Source organism: Conger conger, chromosome 17, assembly GCF_963514075.1.
Source record: "Conger conger chromosome 17, fConCon1.1, whole genome shotgun sequence".
Taxonomy (NCBI): Eukaryota; Metazoa; Chordata; class Actinopteri; order Anguilliformes; family Congridae; genus Conger; species Conger conger.
Window position 1 is genome coordinate 8622516 of NC_083776.1, and position 21710 is coordinate 8644225.

The 21710-nt window shown below is 43.3% G+C and overlaps 1 long non-coding RNA gene across 1 annotated transcript in view; it reads right to left on the reverse strand.

Annotated features, from left to right (window-relative positions):
* Positions 1–12005: 12005 nt before the first annotated feature.
* LOC133116203 (uncharacterized) overlaps positions 12006–21710 on the reverse strand; it is a 34678-nt gene continuing 24973 nt past the window's right edge. Inside the window, exon 3 of the long non-coding RNA XR_009705845.1 lies at positions 12006–12801. This is a non-coding gene — a long non-coding RNA (uncharacterized LOC133116203). The remainder of the gene's footprint in view (positions 12802–21710) is intronic.

Consider the following 21710-nt stretch of genomic DNA (forward strand, 5'->3'; position numbering starts at 1 on the left):
TTTTCACATCAGCCATCAGAATGGGGAAAAAATGGGGTCTTTGACTGTGGAATGATTGTTGGTGGCAGACAGGATGGTTTGAGTATCTCAGAAATGGCTGATCTCCTGGGCTTTTCACACACACTAGTTTCTAGAGTTTGCAAACAATGGTGCAAAAAAAATCATAATCCAGTGAGCAGCAATTCTGCAGACAGAAACGCCTTGTTAAGAGACATCAGAGTAGAATGACCAGCTTTGACCAGACTCATCAAAGCTGAAAGGAAGTAACGTAAATAACCACACACAACATTGGTACACAGAAGAGCATCTCTGAACACACAACCCATTATAATATAAGTGGATAGGCTACAGCAGTATAAGTCTAAAAAAAAAGTCAAAATACCTAATAAAGTGCTCACTGATTGTATGTATAACTGAACGATATTGATGTCGTCGTGTGGTGCAATGCGTGATGCAATTTCAACACCTTAATACATCAAATACATGGCACATTATCCTCTGAGAAGGTCAAAGTTGAACACCAATTCAAATCCCCATCTCTGTAGTAGAGTAAAGGGCAACCATGATGCATATCTTCTTAAAACCATTTACTTGCTCATTCAATTCAAACTTCAAAGGTTGCATGGTCCATCTAAGGATTTATTCTACACATGAATATCATGGGTTGCTGGGTGAGTTCTCTGTAAACTTACTCTTTAATAACCAATAGCCAATATTAATACCGCGTCGAATATTAATACCGCATATTCCACCGTGGCTTGCACACAATCCCAAACCGAGCGGAATAATAATGCAATGAAAGCGTAAGCTCGTGCATTGGGTTCTCAGTGAAATTTTAAGAACGGCTAATAATTCCACCCCATGCTTGCCATTACAGTGATGGACCCTCCCAGGCCGGCCTGCCCTCCATTATAATGGCGGGATTAATTATGAATACTGGCGAAATGATTGATTAATATTTCACGACGTCACATTTCTCGCTCCCCGACCCCGCGTGTCCCGGAGGTGGGCCGCTGTGGACCGCGTGACCCCTCATTAAAACACAGGGGGGCGGTCGTGTGGACACACGCAGGGCCGGCTCATGACCAACGCAGGGGGTGGAGCGGCAGGTTCGGCGGCGTCTGACCCCCCCCTCCCCGCTCCCCGGGCCTGGCCGCGCGCGAGAAGGCCACGGACATTAACATCCGCCTCCTCCCCGCAAACGGCCGGCTCGTTAAAGCGCACATAAAACGTTATGTGCATTGCTGCTTTATTAAAAGCGGCCTCTACAGGTAATTACATTACCGCCATAAATACAAAGTCACCATGGACGAAGAGAGGGAGGGAGTTACTTAGGCCTGCGATGAAACGTGAGCAACATACCTGTGGCACCACGCGTGCCAGTTACAGATTCACCAGAGGTCATTCATGGGACCATAGAGGTCGTCCTCAGAGCTCCAGGGGTCAGTTACAGAGCCCCAGGGGTGAGTCAGAAAGCCCTCGGGGGCCAGTCATGAAGCCCTAGGCGGTCATTCACGGAGCCCCATGGGACTATGGCTGAGCCATTTCCGTGTTCTGAACTCTCCGTTTCCAGGGCAGAAAGGGTATGAATAATCCCCGCTGGAAAAGGAAAGGTGTAATTTCTTCCACCCCGTGTCGCTCTTGGCTTTCAAATGCAACTGATAAGACCCCCCGCCCCCCGGCCCCCAACCAACCCCCATGTCACATTTAAATAACTGCTCAATATGGCCACACGCTCTGAAAATGAATGGTGGGAACAGCGTCTAAATTATTCATACAGCACAAGAACGCGTAAAGGATGACGCCCTTGCTTCGACTGTTCGACTGACAGACACCTGCCCGCCCGCAGCTCGGTGATAATTAAATTAGGTAGGAGCGGTTTAATTGTCAGTCTGAGAAAATTGCCATCATTCCCGGCGCGCTACAGTATGTTAACTCATTTTCTTTTCACAGATCCAGATGATACTGTGAGGAACACATTTTTTTTTTTTTCGTGGTACCATTTTACAATTGCCAACAAGGTAGTCCTCATGCAGATATGCATAAATATACCCAGGCATTAGAATTTTAGTTGAAGCCTTGATTTTATTTTTTTATTTTTTCTACTGAGGATAAGAGCACATTGCATATTACGGGCACTGTATCAGAAACTGCTGTGTTCGGTATACAGTGCAATCTGAGTAGGCGCCAGCTGCTCAGACCCCTTCAATCAGTTAATAAATATCAATATTAATGTTCGTACAGCAAGGCACTCCACACAAAAAGCACAAAAAGTATGCCAATGGGAGAAAAAGAAGTCTCCGTTCGTCGGTGCCAGATGTTTCTGTTGCTGTATCTTTCAGGCACAGAAACTAAAGTACACAAAGTAGTTTTTTTCTGTTCGTCAGCAGTTTAGTTCATCAGCGCTACATTGCGCACCATCGGAGCCGTAGGGCAAACGTGGCATTAGCGAATGAAGCCAACGAACAAAACAGCGCGAGTGTCAATGAGTGACATCAATGTAAAGAAGTGTTATACCCTCTCTCCCTCTCATGCCCCCGCACACTGTGGATGTACAGCAAGGTCACAGCCGTCTGAAGCAGAGGTGCCCATTTAGCTGTGACTGAAAGGAGTGAAGGAGAAAGCGGACTGAGGGGGAAATGTTTTCCTCCTCAGACAGATTTTTCAGCTGCTTTGCTCTTGTTATTGAAAATGAGCAGTAGGAAACAGATGGAGATGGTGAATTGGTATTCAGTCCATTGTGCTGCTGGAGCCCATCTGTTGAGGAAGCTACTGTATGGAGCTCTGAAATTGCTCAAGATGGATTAGAGAGATGCTCGCTCGTTCAGATTGCGCCCTGAAATTCAATGCTTTGTGGTCTCAACAGCATTTTAAATGTAGTGCGTGAGAAGTAATATATTCACACGTGTGCTTGTGCATACGCACACTTACACACATCCTCTCTGTCTCACACACACACACGCATCCTCTCTCATTTTCTCTCTCGCACACACACATATCACACACACACACACACACACACACACACACAGAGCAGACAGTGTTTGTTTAAATGGAGACAGAGACTCAGAGAGGCTGGTTATCTGATCTGATGCTCATGGTGCATGAAAGATCGATTCTCCACCCTGCTCTATTCTAAACCATTTATTTACCCACAAGTCCATTAGTGTGGTTGTGGGGAAAATGGTCAGCAGGCTCTGCATTAATTGCATTGCTATTGATTTTTTAATCATTTTGCTGATTATAAAAAATGTAATTTCTAATCTGGCCTTGCAGGAAGAGAATGTTTTCTTTACATGATCAATACGAGTTATGATATGCGCAGGGGTGAAATAATGACTTTGAAGCTGTGCTGATTATTTATTGTTTGCTGGTGTCAGAGCGAGATGCCAGTACGTTTACAGCGAACAGGACTGTAACTTTGAGGGACCTTCTGACCCCGCGTGAAATGAAGATCCCTGCAGCGTCCGAGCCCTTCCTCTGTAGCGCCTCGTCTCTGCTTCTCCGTTCCTTCCAGTCTTTTCTCCCCTCTTTCATCTGCCTCCCGCCAGTTCATACCACATCTCAGTGTCCCAGATAAAAACTCACCCCCCCCCCTTCTTTCTCAATAACAAATGCTCTGCTTGGCCTCATCTTCCTCAGACTCCCCCTGGCAGGACCCCCTGCCCCCCCCCCCCCCCTCGTTCTTCATTAAGGGGGTATCGCAGTGGCCCCTCCGTGCCGCTCCGCTAGCAGGCGTACGGTAACAGCGAGGGGAGTCGGGCAGCCTTCTCGGATGCCGCCTCATCCCCGCCGTTCCTGGTAGCTGCCTCCCCGCTCCGCGGCGCTCCCGCGGGAGGGCCGCTGTGGAGACGCGCCGTCTGGGCCGCGCTCTGATCCCCGGCACCGTAAACGCCCGGCTGACAGGCGCGGAGCTCGGCGCCGCCCGACGGCGAAGTTTCCGGAAGGTTCCGCCGCCCGACGCTGCCTCCCGGTAACCGCGCGCACCAGACAGCCGCCGTCACGCCTTTTGTTTCAGCGCCGTCGTCAGACGTCAGGGGGATGAAGCGATCATCTGTAAACGCCACCCGCCACCCGTCCCCTCCTCCCCCCAAATCCCCCCTGCCCCGAACGCCGCGCTTCCTGGGGACGCGGCTAGATGGCAGCGATGACTGCTCTAAAAGGATCCCCTGTGACACGAATAGCAGCTATAACTGCTCTAAAAGGATCCCCTGTGATACGAATAGCAGCTATAACTGCTCTAAAAGGATCCCCTGTGACACGAATAGCAGCTATAACTGCTCTAAAAGGATCTCCTGTGACATGAATAGCAGCTATAACTGCTCTAAAAGGATCCCCTGTGACACGAATAGCAGCTATAACTGCTCTAAAAGGATCCCCTGTGACACGAATAGCAGCTATAACTGCTCTAAAAGGATCTCCTGTGACACGAATAGCAGCTATAACTGCTCTAAAAGGATCCCCTGTGACACGAATAGCAGCTATAACTGCTCTAAAAGGATCCCCTGTGACACGAATAGCAGCTGTAACTGCTCTAAAAGGATCCCCTGTGACACGAATAGCAGCTATAACTGCTCTAAAAGGATCTCCTGTGACACGAATAGCAGCTATAACTGCTCTAAAAGGATCTCCTGTGACATGGACAGCAGCTATAACTGCTCTAAAAGGATGCCCTGTGACACGAATAGCAGCTATAACTGCTATAAAAGGATCCCCTGTGACACGAATAGCAGCTATAACTGCTCTAAAAGGATCCCCTGTGACACGAATAGCAGGTATAACTGCTCTAAAAGGATCCCCTGTGACACGAATAGCAGCTATAACTGCTCTAAAAGGATCTCCTGTGACACTGGTGGCAGTGGCTTTATCAAACGATATTTAAATACCAAAGCAACCGCGTTGCACAAACTGGTATTGTTTCGTTATCTTAAGCGGCATCTCAGTTAGTACCCATATCACTGCAGTGTTTGCATTAGGCCTGTTGGCTTATTTGGAGCACAATGTGTGTGTTTTTTGTTTTTTTAATCTGAAGTGCTCCGACATGCATAATGAATCTGTGTTTTTTAATTAGTGCGTTGTGTTGTGCTAATGAGATGGTCTTAGTGCAGGCTAAGATTGATTAACGTCTATGCTTGGAAACAGAGCAGAGGAACAGCTTTGAGCATCAATACCAAGGCTGGCCTTGTCCTGAACCACGCAGAAATCCCACACTGGGCAATTCTCTTCATGACTAATATACGCTGTTTGATTTCCAAAAAACAAAGTGCTGCATTGCCTGAATTTCGAAGCCCATTTGTACAGTTTGGCTGGAGCGGGTGAGGTAAAGTGTCTCTCTCAGAGCTATGCCCTTGAGGGATTACTGCCATCAGCTCCAGAGTGCTGTCCCGGTACCGCACTTCCTCAACACTGCTCAACACATTCGATCACCTCTCTCACATTATAACAGTGTACGGGGCAACTCACTGTAGCTCACAATTTACACAATGCCAACTCAGCTGGACGTTCTCTTCAGCTCAGAGTGGAGATAAGCACATCTGTCAGGTGTACAACTAGCTCACCATTTCTGTTCCCGGAATATCTCCGGTGTATTGCCATTTATTTTCATTCTCAAAAAAAGCTCAGTGCTTACATCCTGAAAAACCCTTGAATGTGGATTTTAAGGAAAAACTTGAACAGACTATCAGATATTGTGCATATGCATTCCTATTGCCATATACTCTTTATAACTAAACATATTAGTTATCATAATTGCACAGTGTTGCAATAAATAGCAATGATGCTTTACAGCAGGACGGTACCATGTTTGAATCTTAACCCAGAGCCTTTGTGTATGCATTTTCTGTATGAATTTTCTCCGCATGATTCTGCAGGAGATTCCCGTTTCCTCAGAGCCCGAGGTGGGATTTGAACTCTGGCCTCTCACTCGTCCAAAGATTATAAACATATACTTTACCAGTCAGCTAAAGGCAAAATCGCCTTTAGCAAAGGGCAACGACTTTATTTTAAATTTGAGGGTTATGTCATCAGGGAGTGTTGTCACGGTAATCTGCTACGAGCCTTTGCTCCATTTCGCCGTGCTTTTACTAGTGAACTCGACAAGCTAACCCTGCTATACTCCCGCAGTCCAAAGACATGCAGTAGCCCAATTGGAGACTCTAAATTGTCCGCAGTTATGAATGTGTGAGTGTATAGGGTGCGTGCCCTGCGATGGACTGGCAAACTTCCCGGGGTGGCCTCTTGCCCACTGCATGCTGGGATAGGTTCCAACCCCCTGCAACCCTGACCAGGAATAAGCGATTCAGAAACCCGATGGATGGGATGTCAAGCAGTTTGCATGTGAGATGACTGAAAGGTTTTTTTTTTCCCTATGACTTTCAGTTGAGTTCACTTTATTGTCCCTGGAAACTTGTCTTGACAAAACTTCAGAACGGCAAATGCATTCCAGTCTCCAAGCGTCTGAAATGATAATTGGTTTTCATACTCTGTCTGGACGAGCCTTGAAAGTGGACTCGGGTGTCTGGCTGCCCATACGCTGGACCTATACCCTCTGTTCTGTGCGGATCCATATGGCCACACTGTTTGATACTGAGACCTCATGGCTGTGTGCCAGCACTGAGGAAGCTCAGCTGTGGGAGCGCTGACTGGTCCGTCTCACCGAAACTCGCAACACAAACCGCTACTGACTTTTTATTTTCACTTATTTGACCATATTTATTTATTTAGTTAAAGGTACAATAGGTAATTTCGGATTTCTAATGGTCAAGAGAAGAATAGCAGCAACAAACACTCTCAAACTGTAAACACTGTTTACCCCCCACTCCCAACCCCCCTTCTCTGTAAACGCACTGACGTTGAAACGCCATTGGCTGTGGCAATTAGAGCCAATTTTCAACAAATGAGCTTGAATTACTGTACAGTTATACAATGGCAGAGGGTGAGTCATCATGTCAGTGAGCCTTTTCCAATGATAGGAAGGGGCTTACAATGGTCTTGTACCAATTTTCTAACACAAAAATCTTAACTATTGCACCTTTAATGCTTTTTGACTAACCTTGGTTGTTATAGGACAACCCGTGGTGGTGATTTTTGGAATGGTGCTGGGCAGCATTATATGGTTATTCACTGTGTAATTGATAACCCTATTTACAGAACGTACTGCCAGGCCGAACACCTGCAAAACGACTAATTCTTTTTGGAGCAGCAGATCAGCCATTCAAGACTGAAGATGCATTAAATGTAATTATCAGAGAGTAATTAAGTGAGACAGATGACTGAAAGTGTTGCCACATACTGATTTCATCCTGTACATTCTGTTAGTTTCTGAGAGAGAGAGAGAGAGAGAGAGAGAGAGAGAGCATGGGACAAACAGAATTCTGCTCTGAGATGACCACCCTGGTGACCATTTCACTGACATCGCTACCGCTCAAAAAATCCAGATCAAAAGTATTTAAAAACATCCTATAAAGAAAGAGCACTAGATATCCTCCATCACACTAATAAACTCTTTCAACAATTTATTGTGTTATTGATGTTTTTGTGTAAAATCACAGGTCATTATTTTTGCCAAAAATATCTTCTCCGGCTGCTGTTTTCTAGGGCAGGTGGACATGTCGTCTCTGTCCCTGTCCCTCTCTCTCTCTCTCTGTCTCTCTCTTTCTCTTTCTCTCTGTCTCTCGATCTCAGTCTCTGCCTCTGTCTCTCTCTCTCAGTCTCTGTCTCTGTCTCTCTCTCTCTGTCTGTCCCTCTCTCTCTCTCTGTCTCTGCCTCTCTCTATCTCTCTCTGTCTCTCTCTCTGTCTGTCTCTTTCTGTCTCTCTCTCTCTGTCTCTCTCTCTCTCTCTCTGTCTCTGTCCCTCTCTCTCTCTCGCTCTCTCGGTGAAGGTGGGCATTTTGCAGAGCAGGACGTGGCGTCTCAAAGGCCGGTGAATGATGTGTTCCATTCCCAACTGCAGCCGAGGCCTGTGACTGGTGCAGAGGAGCCGAAGATAAACATTAACTGCTGAAACAGATCAAATCCTCTGAACGTGGACCTGAGGCGATACACCGAAGAGAGAGGAGTCGCCTAACAATTAGCATCACACATAGAGGCACGCGCACACACACACACACTTTATCCAGAGGTTATATTTTACACCATTATTACCATTACCATTCATTCACACTGCTGAAGCAATTCAGGTTAAGCACCTTGCTCAAGGGCACAACTGGAAGTCTCCCACCCGAAAATAGTACCTGTGAAAAAGGGCTAGAAGTTGGGGGAGGGTGTCCTACAATCATTCAGTCAAGTGCTCACACCTTGATTGAGGGGAGGGTTTAATCCTTTTTATATTCTTTAACATTTTTATCAGCGCTTTGTTGCTGCAGGTGCCACTTTATTGATGAAACTGTTTATTTATGCTGTGCCCCACTAGAATCAAAAGCTGTTGACCCCTTTCCTCTTCAATCCTTCCCCTTGAGCGTCAATCTATACAGAATCGTGTACAATCAAAAATACAACTTCTCAAAGAGTTTTGCTTACACAATTATAACGAGCAGGGGGAATTAAAAGATGCTTTTTGGACCCCCTAAATGAAATACCATGACAGATGGAAACAGATTGATGATGTAAAACAGGTGTTACTTCACACTGGTATCTGTCTGCATTGTTGCAGTTGCTTATAAAATGCATGTACCAAGCAACACCGCTTCTCACGCCAAGCCAACGTGCGTCAGCGACGGGTGCCTTCCAGTTTTACAGCTCTCAGCGGCTCCCTCCCTCTTCCCAGACAGCGGGCGCTGCTCGCAGGCCTGATATCCATGCTATCCATATGACGCAGTCTAAAAAAAGAACAGACTGCCACTCGGCACTTTCCGATTCAAACCATCCATTTAGCGGCAGATGCTAAGCATTCATTTCTCCGCATTGAAGTCGTAGCAGTATTCTCGCTTGGGCCGTGAGCGGTACGCCTTAAAACAAGAAGCGACTGTCGACTAGCACCTGCATCTAGTTTTACCCAGAACACAGGTGGACATAATTAGGCAAGCAGTGTTTAATTGCAATCCACAGGAACAATTAGAGGCACTTCATTTCCGTGACCAAAAGTTGAAGGGGGGGGGGGGGGGGGGGGGAGTATTTAGTAGGGCATCGGCAGGGAGTTTAATTGAGAACGCTCCATCAGGAACTCTCCAGAACATTACAACTGTCGTTTTCACAAGTACAGTGGCGCAAAAAGAGTGCAGGCAATGGACTACTAGTGGTGGAGAAATGCGATATGGTCAGATGATATGTCCGATAAACATAGGACTGACCATCTGCTTCAATGCGTGTGCATGTGCATCCTCTAGCAGGCAGGCTAATCGCTGTTCCACTGTATTTAATCCTCTGAAACAAGTAATAGTCTAGATTGCAAGTGCCCTGACTTACTCTCAAAATATTACACATGATTAACAACTTTTATTCGTCAGTTATTAACTGGTCAAATGCCTGGGAAAATGAATCTACACACAGATGGTACCAATCCCAAATGCACAATTCAAAGGCTCGCTATTGCACATATTATGCAAATGCATTGACATTCAAAGGTTATCGATAACTACAGATATCAAAATAACTGTACCATTTTCCCTTGAAAGGTGACCATCAACTCCTGGGTAGTGAGCTAATAAAAATAAAAAATAAAAATGAAATAATCTGAGGATATAATTGTGAGCAAATATTTTCTCTTTAGTTTCCATTCAGAGAGAAACCCACCTCCACAGGCTGAAAATGGGCAGCTAAAACTGAATACACTGGCTGCACATGACACAGTAATTCCACTCAACTACATTAATTATTTTTCTTAAAGAAAATTATTTCAAAAGACCTTTTGTTTATGTTCTAACTTGAGCCAATAACCAACTGCACTGGGCTTTTCAAACTGGCATTTGTGTTGCATTTTATTTGATCTCCAAAGAAAGCAGATCACTCCAAAAATACATTGAAATTAAAAGCTTGCTCTCAGCAAATTGAAAATCTTGATGGTCCATACTTTCTCAGAATGGAATGAGTTTCATTAAATGAAAGTATTCATTAGATGTGCTTTGTCATTCTTCCCCTGAGTCTTTGAAGTTCTTCAATTTTTTCCATCTGCTTACACCACTATGATTACCCTCCCCGAGGCTAAGCAAGCTTTTTGCATTGTTCATTTCTGCTGAAAACAGGACACAACGCACAATGCAACCGGTAGTGCATTAATTTCTACTATACGTAAGACACAGACGCCTGGACTGAATCAGCACTTCACCTAAACTGACTTTATGCATGCACTTATGGCTTCTTCCCAAAAGAAGATTTGGAAGTAATTGTTGGTCATTAGCCTCTGGATGGAGATCTATGCATGTATGTGTATGTGACTGACAGCCAGGTTTGGTGTATGTAAGGGCCCAGTGTTCCACCCCTTTCTTCAGAAGCTGAAGCTGAGGGCAGCCTGCAGCCTAGTGGTTAAGGTACACGACTGGGACCCGCAAGGTCAGTGGTTCGATCCCCGGTGTAGCCACAATAAGATCAGCTGCTGGACCCTTGAGCAACGCCCTTAACCCTACGTTGCTCCTGGTGGGATTGTCCCCGGCGTAGTCTAATAAACTGTAAGTCGCTTTGCATAAGAGCGTCTGCAAAACAACATGTAATGTAATGTAATGTAATGTGAGCTTGGATTCACACAGAATACACCATGGAGGCACAGCACTCTCAACCTGTAGCACAAATAGCGGAAAGGACAGGACAGTGGCAAGCAAATTCTCAACAGTGCCATTCTCCCCAACATTCTGTCCCAAATCACATTGCGTGGATTAAAATAGTTGTAGGAATCATTTTATCTGCCTGCAAGGGCCTCTTCTGAAGGTATGACTGACTGCTAATTTATGTTAAGCACTTTCCCAGAGGTTACAATTTGAAATACGTAGATGTTAATGATAATTGCAAGGTAAGACGGACTGCAGCACTGACTGCAGTTCTTAGTCAAGAAACAAATAGCGGCACACTTTTATAGTAAGAAAAATAATTTACGATGGAATAATTCAAGAGAGAAGGGAAGTAAGTTCACTCTGCTTGAAAAAAAAAAATCCTTTGAAACCCTAACCCTAAAGGAAACCATAATTAGTTACACGGCATAATTACAACACTTTATAGTGTCGGTGACTCCTTTTAGGTATTGTCAATAAACTTTATGAAGGTAAAAACTATTACTGCTATAGTATAGTTTACTATAGTAATAATATAATAGAATAATTAAAAAAACAGGGAAGCAGCAGAGACAAATCTGGGAAATAAACATAAAATCATACGTGTATGTGAAATGTGACCAATTCCCTAAAAACCTAATGGGAAATGAAAATGCGATTTTAAAAGTAATTAATGCCCAATAGAGTCCAGCATATTATTCTCTCAGAGAACGCATCGAGTGCACTGTAGACAGAGTACCCAGCCCCAGTGGTGCCATCGAATGGCTGTAATCACATATCTGTTTGTGTTAATTAAAGCTCATTTGCCCATTAATGCTACAGCACTAAAGAAAAATGGTTTGTTCATGATTAATCATCAGAAGATAATGGGACCATAACCCTGTGCTCTCTGTTTTGACACGCATGGGTAAAACTCCCATGAATACTGTTCGGCGGATAATCATAAGAGCAAAAAAGAAAACATGGATTAAAAAAAAAAAAAAACCCAGGAAAAATAGCGTAGTTTGAGTTGACAATTAGACATGCAGTTTGATCATTCGGAGCACATGGAAACGACCGTGGACCGTGAGCTAAATTGTGGTTCAGAGGGGACGGTGCTTTCAGCTGAATGCAAAGCTGCCTTTAATTGGAACTATTAAAATACTGTGTATAGTATTTAACGCAAAAGTTCAAGTAGGAGTCACTGGCTTTCATTAGAGTTGAGTAAGGATGCATAGCAGGTATGAGCTTGGTGCCGTGTCATTTTTTTACATTTTTTATTTTATTTTATTTTTTATTTTCACTTTTTTACATACACTGGTAAATCAAAAATAAATAAATAAATAACAGTAATAAGAAATAGAAAAAAAATGAACAAAACAAGATCTGACAAAATAAGCTTCATGTAGCCTACGACCATCTCCACGCTCCTTTAGATTCTAGATAAACAGACTTCGAATGGCATCCATTCCCATCAATCCGTGTCATTGAGTAATCAGTGCCCTAACCAGCCTGACGGGCAGCAATTAATTCCACACAAGGCACAGAATCTCTAGCCAGGTCCAGACGGAGCAGACGTTGTCATATTAAAGAAAAACTTGGATACCTGTTTCTTCTCCTGTATTAGCTGTGTACTGTAAGTGCTGCATGCTTCCGGGATCATGACCCCACGTTCTGCAAATACGCAGAAAACGGAGACCTATGTTCTGACGGTAAAGAAGCAAGCATGGCCTGTAAAAGATGAGGCTGCCACTAAAAGCCACCTTAGTGAGAGAAAGGGCCAATATGGCGAGCCACAGATCATCACACTTCCAAAACCCTTCACCACTCCGTGGGGCTCCCGAATCCCCCTGCCCTGTCCGCCCATGTGACCCCCCTCCTGAAGGTGACCCCAATCTCAGCTGCAGCCAATTACCATTCCCAGAGGGAGCCGGGAGAAAAACCAGGGGGGAAGAAAACTCCACTTGATGAAGTAGTCCATGAGCGGGAAAAATGCCGCTGATTGTATGCAAATGCATGCGTGTTTGTTTTCCTCAAGTCTACATGTCGTTAATTTCCAGCTGCCAGTCAGAGGAGTCCCAGGGGATGGGCTGGCTCATCAGACAGGGAGGTGGGGGCTGTGAACCTGCCGGAGAAAAGGAAATGTCAGCACTGCTGCCTCATGTAAATGCATGCAGCAGCAGCAACAATAGCGGCAATAGCAGCAGCAGTAGCAGTAGCAACAGCAATAGCAGCAGCAGCAATAGCAGTAGTAGCAGTAGTAGCAGCAGCAATAGCAGCAGCAGCAATAGCAACAGCAGAAATAGCAACAGCAGCAATAGCGGCAATAGCGGCAACAGCAGGAGCAGCAGCAATAGCAGCAATAGCAACAGCAGCAGCAGCAATAGCAGCAATAGCAACAGTAGCAGCAGCAATAGTAGCAGTAGCAAAAATAGAATCAGCAGCAGCAGCAGCAGCAGCAGTAGCAGTAGCAGTAGCAGCAGCAATAGTAGCAGCAGTAGCAGCAGCATCAAGTTGATGCCAAGGCCACCCTCAGTGGAATCAGAGAATGCAAAATTCACATTCCCCCTTCCACCACCCCAAAATGCAGAAAGAGCTTGTTTCTAGTCCTATCCCACATCACCCATGGCCTCATTGTTCCCTGTAATTAGGAGCTTGGGAAACAGATGACTGAACTGGCTGGGAGTGATTCTTTGCGTACGCGGAACATTTGCATAATTGACAGGGCCCTGTCACAAAGGGGCATCCCTTTCAGTTAACCCGAGGACAGAGGCCATTTCCTCCTCCACACCGCCCAGGAACTCAGCAACGTTTTGGCAAGCCGTGAAGACTGTGTGTGTGCTGAAAGCTTTAATTCCCAAGTACAGGGAGCACGTTCAGATTTTTGCTTCATTTACCGTCATCTTCTGGATTTATACTTCACGGTAGCCCTGTCGGGTGCGACTAAATAGCTAGAAGGACAGCCCAATCAGGAGATAGCATGGTCCCATTATCACCCATTAGCTGAATATGTATATGTCTGTATTCTGATTTATCATGCACTACTCAGCATGCTACACCAAGAAAAGGTAATTTTGTCTACAGACATTGGTTTAGATGGACTACAGTCTGTAGCAAAGGCAAATGAGGTAGGAAGAATATCAGAAAAAGAATTTATAATTTTTTTTTTTTAGTTGAAAGTGGAAGATTATGGTTCACTCTTCAGCTATTCTGTTAAAACATATTATTAGCAGGGTGTCTGAGAACTAATGTGGAGTGTGAAGGCGAATTTAGCAGAACCTTTGTAAATACATGCAGAGGTGTTGGACCAGGAGCGTAAGTCTTAGGTTTGTCTCTGAATTGTGAATTCTAGTAATTAGCAGCTTTGTATTGGTACAAACACTGAAAAATTGGTGCCATTTATATCGTAAAATGTACATGATACAGTATGCCTCTCATCCTTCGCTACCTCCCGATAGGCAATACATTTACAAAAGTCAGGTGTGTTTGGCTGGGCACAGGTTGAGCATCCCAAAATACTGGACATTTTTAAGACATTAGAAATCCCATGTGGAGAGAGGAAATTCCCAGAAAAAGATAATGATTGGTCCTTAACCTAACAGCTAAACAATTATGAGAAAGGCTGTCCTCTCCTCCATGTCTTGACAAACTGGTCAATGTAGCAAGATGACATCAGGGCCATGAGACTAAGGGTTTGTTCTGTATGATTAAAACAGACAGGACATACAGTATACAACTTGTAATCTGACCTGTTCCCCAAGACCTTTAACATGGATTTAACTTCATTAATATTGATGCATGCATAAGGGAGCATGCATTGGACATGCATTGGTGTTATGTTCCATGCTATTGTCAATTGGACAATATTCTGTTAAAAAGATAATAGCCCATATTGTCAACACCCCACTGAGTCACCTTGAGGTAGTACAGTACAGTACACGACTTAATCCCCTCCAAAGTTATAATGAAGTTCCACACTGCTACTTTCCCCATGTTCCCTTGATTTAATTGGAATACGACACACAGGATGTACAAGGTGTAACCTGACACCTGAGCATAATAGTGAAAGACAAAGTCAAATTTATTAATAACAGTAACACCATCAAATACAATTAAACAGAGTGAAACCTAGTTTGGACACCCCCTGGTATTTCTGGCTGTTAATTAAAATAAATCTGTCAACTCCTGCTTTGTGTTGAACTACAACCGCTCTTCTGTTTCTCCACTGGAAGAGTGAGGACCGTTGCACAGTGCACCCAGGCACAATGAATACTTTAGGATTCTGGCAAGCCCAATTGCTCATAAATAAAATGCTCAAAATGTTTGTTAATGTTCTGCATTATTTCTGTGCATACTTTTTTTTGCAATGTAATCATCTTTTAGACCAATAACCAGTTAAAGATCATGGAAAAAGTCATGTCATGCAGAAACGTTAAGGACAAAGGTAATAGAAACAACCACAATTAGGTATGTGAACAAGGCTGCTTAAATTATTTTCACACAGTGGTGAAATAAAATACCGTATACATATTTGTAAAAGAAGAGCCATTATGCCACAGAGCTTTTCATATTTCAAAGGTTTTCATGATGAATAAGTAAAAGATGCCAACGCAATTTTACAGTACAATGTTTAAAAAAAAAAAAAAAAAAAAAAAAAAAAAAAATACAAATCACTGTGCATTTTCAGGTTTGCAGGTCTGAATGCAAGGGCCTCATTCTTACCGAACGAAATGTACCCTGCTATTTCTACAACCAAGGGGGATTTCCCAGAAAATGTCTTGGTAATTTCATTGGGCAAAAAATGGTGGAAAGGATTAATGTGTATTCATTGTACAATGCTTGCACAACTCAATCTTTAGTGGATGTCAAGTGTCTTCTTACTGCCACTGAGCTTGACACAGTGTAAGATTTGTCAAGGCAATCCCTTCTGTCACTGATTAGAGTTTATCATCTTGTGCTGGTTTAAAGGTTCCAGTAATGGGTCTTTCCCGCTGCTGACAGCTTGATACAAGATTACTCCCCCCAAAACCCCTTGGTTTATATTACTCTAGATTTTAGTGCATTCATTTAGTGCGTATATCTTTGCATTGTACGGTGTTTGATCCTGGAGAGAGCAGTTCTATGATACAGGGTGGGATGTCGCTAGAATGGAGGGGTGAGTAGAGGATCTGGAGAAGCAAACTGGGGTATATGATGCCATGATTAGTTATTTTTTATGTGGGTTGTCTGTTAAGGGGAAGTACATCAATTGCAGGAAGTTGGTCATATGGTTGTCATCGCTTTATAGATCAGCCACTGTGGAAGGAACTTGAGTTTATATAAATATGATTCGGCATGTGAATATAGGTGAGGTAAAGGTTCTGCCTCAAACTATGAAATGCTGTTTTAAGTAGATTAAGAATGGTATATTTGTGAAAAAGTACATGGAACATGGAACATGGAAATGGTTTGGCACATAAAGTACGGTCACCCAAAGCATTATGTGGCTGCCCCATGACTGATTGCTTTGTTCTGCAAAGAACTTTTCACCATAGATTATCTTTCACCAAACTCTGTCTTTTCTATCCAAAAATTCAAATAAGCTCCTTATAATGCTTCCTCTACAGAAGCCAATTTGTGTGGTGTCACTGGACCCTGATGTATGGCCTGATGACAGATCTACCTCGGCCGTGGCCTGATGAATGATAGTGTCACAGATCCACCAGGAGTGCAGCACTTCAGATCCTTGGGGGCAAACAGATGTGTCAAAAATCTATAATAGAACAGATTCTGAGATAGATCAATGTTCGCTGCAGGTTAAAACATAAATTAATTTCTCTAAGAACGGACAAAAAGATTGGATTGTTTGGCTCAGCGACCGGCAGCCTCTTTGATACGATAACCCATGTCAGAACCTGTCATCTGACCTAATGATGCGCGTTCTCAAAACACAAAGTGTCGATGGTCAAGGAAAAAACTATTTGCCATAGGTTCGATTCGCTTTACAAAAACAATAGCACGTAACACATTTAATAATGTTTCAAAGAAAGGCAGAAAACAAGGACACTGAGAACGTACACAACATTTGCATTACTTTTCAAGTAATGTAAATTCAATTCTATTTAGAAAGATGCATTGAAGAGATTTGAATGTGGAGAAGGGTTGTGTAATCCTAATTTGTTCAGGTTGTGTTTGCACTGAAAAGGTTGTGAGACACAACAGACCTTAACTAGAGGATCTGAGCTGTCTGAGCTATAGCCAAGGCCAGCTAAATCTCAACTCTTCGACTTCAGCAACTTTGACTTTAGCAGAGAGTGTTTCTGTGTTCAGATCGGCAGAAAGGGCAATACAAAAGTCCAGCCTTGATGAGTTAAACCATGAACCACCGTTTCATAGAAAATAGTTATTTTCGTGACATGCTTTGCATGTGAAGCAATTCATGATTTAATCAAAAATGAAAAATAAGCTTCTAACTTTTTCGATCTTATACTAGGAAGAATAGGGCCCAGATATGACCAAGAAATGTTTTGTGGTTCTAAGCTTTCAAAAAGAGCTTCAGTTTTAAAGTGAGGAAGGTTTTGACAATTTAATATCTGATTGACATACAGCATATGGAACACAGATACATAATGAGACACCAAAATTAAATGAAAGATACAACTGAGTGTCATTCACATATAGTACTTTCGGAGTTAAAGGGCTTGTCCCAGTGGATGATGTCTCCGAGTTGAAGTAAATAGAAAATAAAATCCTTCCTGTGGATCCTTGAGGGACTGCACAGAGGATGCATCTCAGTTGAAAACTCTCCAATTTTTATTCGGAATTAGTGCATTGAAAGACAGGAACAAATCCACTCAAGTTCAACAGCAGTAATGTCAATGCAACAATACAGTCACTCAATTAAAATGGAGTGGTCAACACTGTCAGATGCGGCACTCATGTCAAAATTGAGAATTATTTAACCAAGTCTAAATTGAGTCTGCCTTTTGATGGTAATTTGATTTGTTCAAAAGCACCCCAGTATTATGAAAACATTCTGATACAAGTTGAAAAACAAATGTTGCTCCTTGCTGATCTCACTACCTCGTTATATTTTTGCATGAGACCACTGTAATGATTGCACTAATACGTTAAAATTTCACTCTATTTTTCCCCGACCTCATACGAGTATGTGCCTTTCCATTGGTGCAATTCAGTATGCAGGAGGATTTGGTTTGCCAGTACCTCTGAAGATAATGGGATGCAACCCAGGGCATGTTTTTACTCTTGTACATTTTGCACATATCCCCTATCAGGTGTGGTGGTGGGATTATTTAAAAACATTTTGTGAATTACATTTCTATGCATTTATGTATTCATAATAATTAATGCCAGGTACTGATAATTCCTGTGGAGTCCTCTTCATTCCCCCTGCAAAGACTTCGATGTGATGTCCTGATTGTTATACTGTCATGCATGTCACTCTTTTCCAGGAGTCAAATATGAATAGAACCCTCTCTTTCAAGTCAAGCCGAAATAAAACAGCAAGGAGACAAAATAGGAGTACCTATGCCAAGTATTTACGGATTAGACAGGTGTAGCAATAAATAAGCAATAACATTTTTGTGATGAACCAACACACACAAAACCTAAAATTCGAATTTAAGGGTTTATCTGTGAAAGGTTAATCCAGTGTATAACAATTCCTCAGAGTTTAACTAAATATTGTTTTGTACTGAAACACGTTGAAAGTGGAAAATAAAGATGGATTCATATTTCAGTGCAGTGAGGTTTGATTAATTTCATTCAAATAAAAAAAATGACCCAATTAGAATTCTTGAAGTCTGTAGAGCCCAACTTAATGAGATAATATAAACCAAAATGATTTGGAAAAATGACATAACATTTCAATATGAAGAATAATGGGAAATAATACATGGATATTCTTTTAAATATTACTAATCCAAGCCTAAAAAGAAGCTAATAACTACCATTAACAGATAATGAAGCATAATTAGTGTTATGGGCTTAAGACACTAGGCATCATTAGCCTACATACAGTTTGTGGTTACGTTCTATCAGACTCTTAACAGACAAGTAAAAATGACCGTTTCAGAGAATTGGGTTAATTCTGACTAGCATGCAAACAGAACAAAATCAATAAAAAGGAATCTAACAAATTCACATTTGCCCATGTATTAATATTAGTGCGGAATTTTTGTTATTTCAACATTTGATAGAAGAAAGGGGAAGACGACTCCCAATTTTCCAGTAGTTGAGGTTTGAGAAACCTGATTCCTTAGAGACTTCTTGGCAGAAGCAAAGGTCAAAACGGGTTCCCGTCGGGGTAGTTTGGAGTTGCGTGGAGCTCCGCTTGGGCCTGTGCTGCAAGGGAGCTATTGGAGGACCGTCCGAAGATGCATATAAATCAGGGCGGCTTATTTTCATAGACAGTGGCAGGGTAACTGATTAGGTTAGGTACGAGCTGGGAGGTGCGGCAGAGTCCGTGCATCTAGTAGTGTTTGACAAATGTCTTTGATGACAGTACAAAGCTTGAAAATGGGGGTGACTTTCTAACAGCCATTAGTTCTGTGAGCAGGGTGGGTGGAATCAATCTATTTGATTAGTCTATAGCATTGGATCTTTTAAGCATGGATGGGACACCATCAATACCCTTGTATAAACTAGTACCTTGGGGTTATTGTTTGAAGCCCCCGTGGTGTCCTTCTGGTGGACTAGGGGCTGTATACAGGTTCCAGGAGCCTTCCATTTTGCCAATCTATGAGCATGAGACTGGGTGTAATGTTCACCTGTGTGCACCCTCACCTGAATCCACTCTCATACCTCCTCCTCTCTCCCAGCTAACTTCAGACCGTCTCCTCTGCGAGAAAACAAGCAGGAGGGAGCTCTACCGGTTGATGCTCTTGGCAAAGACATCACCTCTGAATATCTGCCCTGCTAATCCACACACATTAACACCACCCCCTCATACGAACAGGAACACGGGCCGCCCCGCCTCCGCAGTGCGTACCCGGGTCCCACACCTGTGATTTGCAGGCGGCGGAGTCCCGGGGCCTGACCCAGCAGGGACCGGGGAGGCCTCTGATCCAGCAGGGTGACGGACCATGGCGAGAGGCCGGGACCCAGGAAGGCCCGTCGCTCCCGACAGGCGCTAAAGCTCCGCTCTTCACCGCTCTTCATCCGGCCGGCCTGCGGGCGGAGAGCGCAGGGATCCGCGGGAGATGCGCTCCAGGATCCGCACCAGTCGATGAAGAGCGGTGAGGATCGGTGAGACCGGCTCTGCAGATGAATGTGTTTTATTGCGCCGCAGCGATGCCGGGTGTTCATTAGAAATGATTGGTCTAATTAGACCTGGTGCCAATAAAATTAAAGTGCCATTAGAGGTGATAAATGCCAGTTTAATGGTTTAAAGTGCTATTGATGTTTTTAGGCCGTGGCGTTAGACGGGGCACAGGGTCCTTATCCGATTCAGGGAAGGATAAGGGTTAGATTTTGGAAAGTGTTTTTTTGGGTCTGATCAAAGTTTGAGAAGAAATGAGGGCAGTTTGCCAACAAATAGGATTTCTAGGACAAAGTAACTATAAAAGCACTGAAATGGGGTTTGATGCTACAACTAAACCCATGCTGTCACTCAGGGACATGCAGGTAAAGGTGGGGTGCTTTGTGTGCCCCATGTGCCCCTCTTATTTATTTATTTTTTAATGCATTACCATTATGGCGGTCATTAATTGTCATTCATTAATTTTGGTGAAATATATTCTGCACAATAACTTGGGGTCCTAAGAGTTTTTCTGGGTTGGTTTGCCCTTTTCTCACTAAGAAGACCTGTCCCCTGATTTCTGCATGGACCTGCTGTCTGGTCTTCAGTGACCTTTCAGTACACCAGAACTTCTAACACTCAAATCTCAAAACAATTAAAAACAAAAATGACATGATCAAACCAGGGTTACCAACTATATACCAAGTGGGCGTTAGAATATTGCATTTGCAACAAAGGCATACACAGAAGAGAACTTATTTCTAAAAAAGGTTCAATAATTCAGCGGAGCACAGGGGAGAGATTAAAAAACGTGTTATTCCTGCCAATAAGAAATAAGAGTTGAGAGGTCTGAATCAACAAGAGGATCAGGCCTTGGCCTTGGCTGGTTTGGGCAGATGGATATCGGGGTTCACTCTGGATAAAATCCCCTGCAGGCTAATCCCCCCGGTGGGAGGGAAGGGGTGACGAGACTGGAGGAAAGTCCAGCATTTCTCACTTTTCTCCTCAGTTTAACACAACCACAGACAGTTTGTAATAAATCAGCAAACTCAGAACGCTCATCGGTGTAACACGATGAAGTGAGCCACAATGTCTTCAATGTGGTGGTACAAACTTGACATTTTCGGTTGGGTCCTGGACTTTGCGATAATATAATAAAGAGTCTCCTCAGCCATCCTCAGAGTACTGAAGTGGAGCCCAATAATAGATTATTCTCAGCCCTAATGGTGTAGTTTCCTCTCCGCATCCTCAAAGACTGAAATATCCTCTAGGACAGAGATCAAGAAATCACGGTCCTCTAGGTCCAAGAGGAGGTTTTCCACCCTGGGATTCAGGTGTGAAGACAATCTGGCCAATCAGTGGCACTAATTTCTCAGCTAATTACCAGGGAAAAAAATAAAACCAGGGCCTGATTTGGATTTGAGGTCCAGATTTCAAAGAGTCCATTTCAAACAGGGAGTACAGGGAGTGTACAGTATATACCGATATACATAAATCTACAGTTCAAATGTGGTTTTACACAATGAATTAGATAGAGGGGATTAGGTTAAGAACTGAGGTTATTAAAACAAAAACAAAACTCAAAAAAACATAAAAACATAAGGGTGCTGCACATTTCAGTACAGGATCTATTTACTGCCAGAATAGATGGCAGTAATTCTATCAGAATCTGGCAGAAAAAGAATTATAGACAACACATAACCAAAAAGTGATGAACCAGCCACAATATAATTAGCACAAGCCAGAAGCGGTCATAGACAAACATCCAAATGCAATGCTTTATAATACTCTTTACT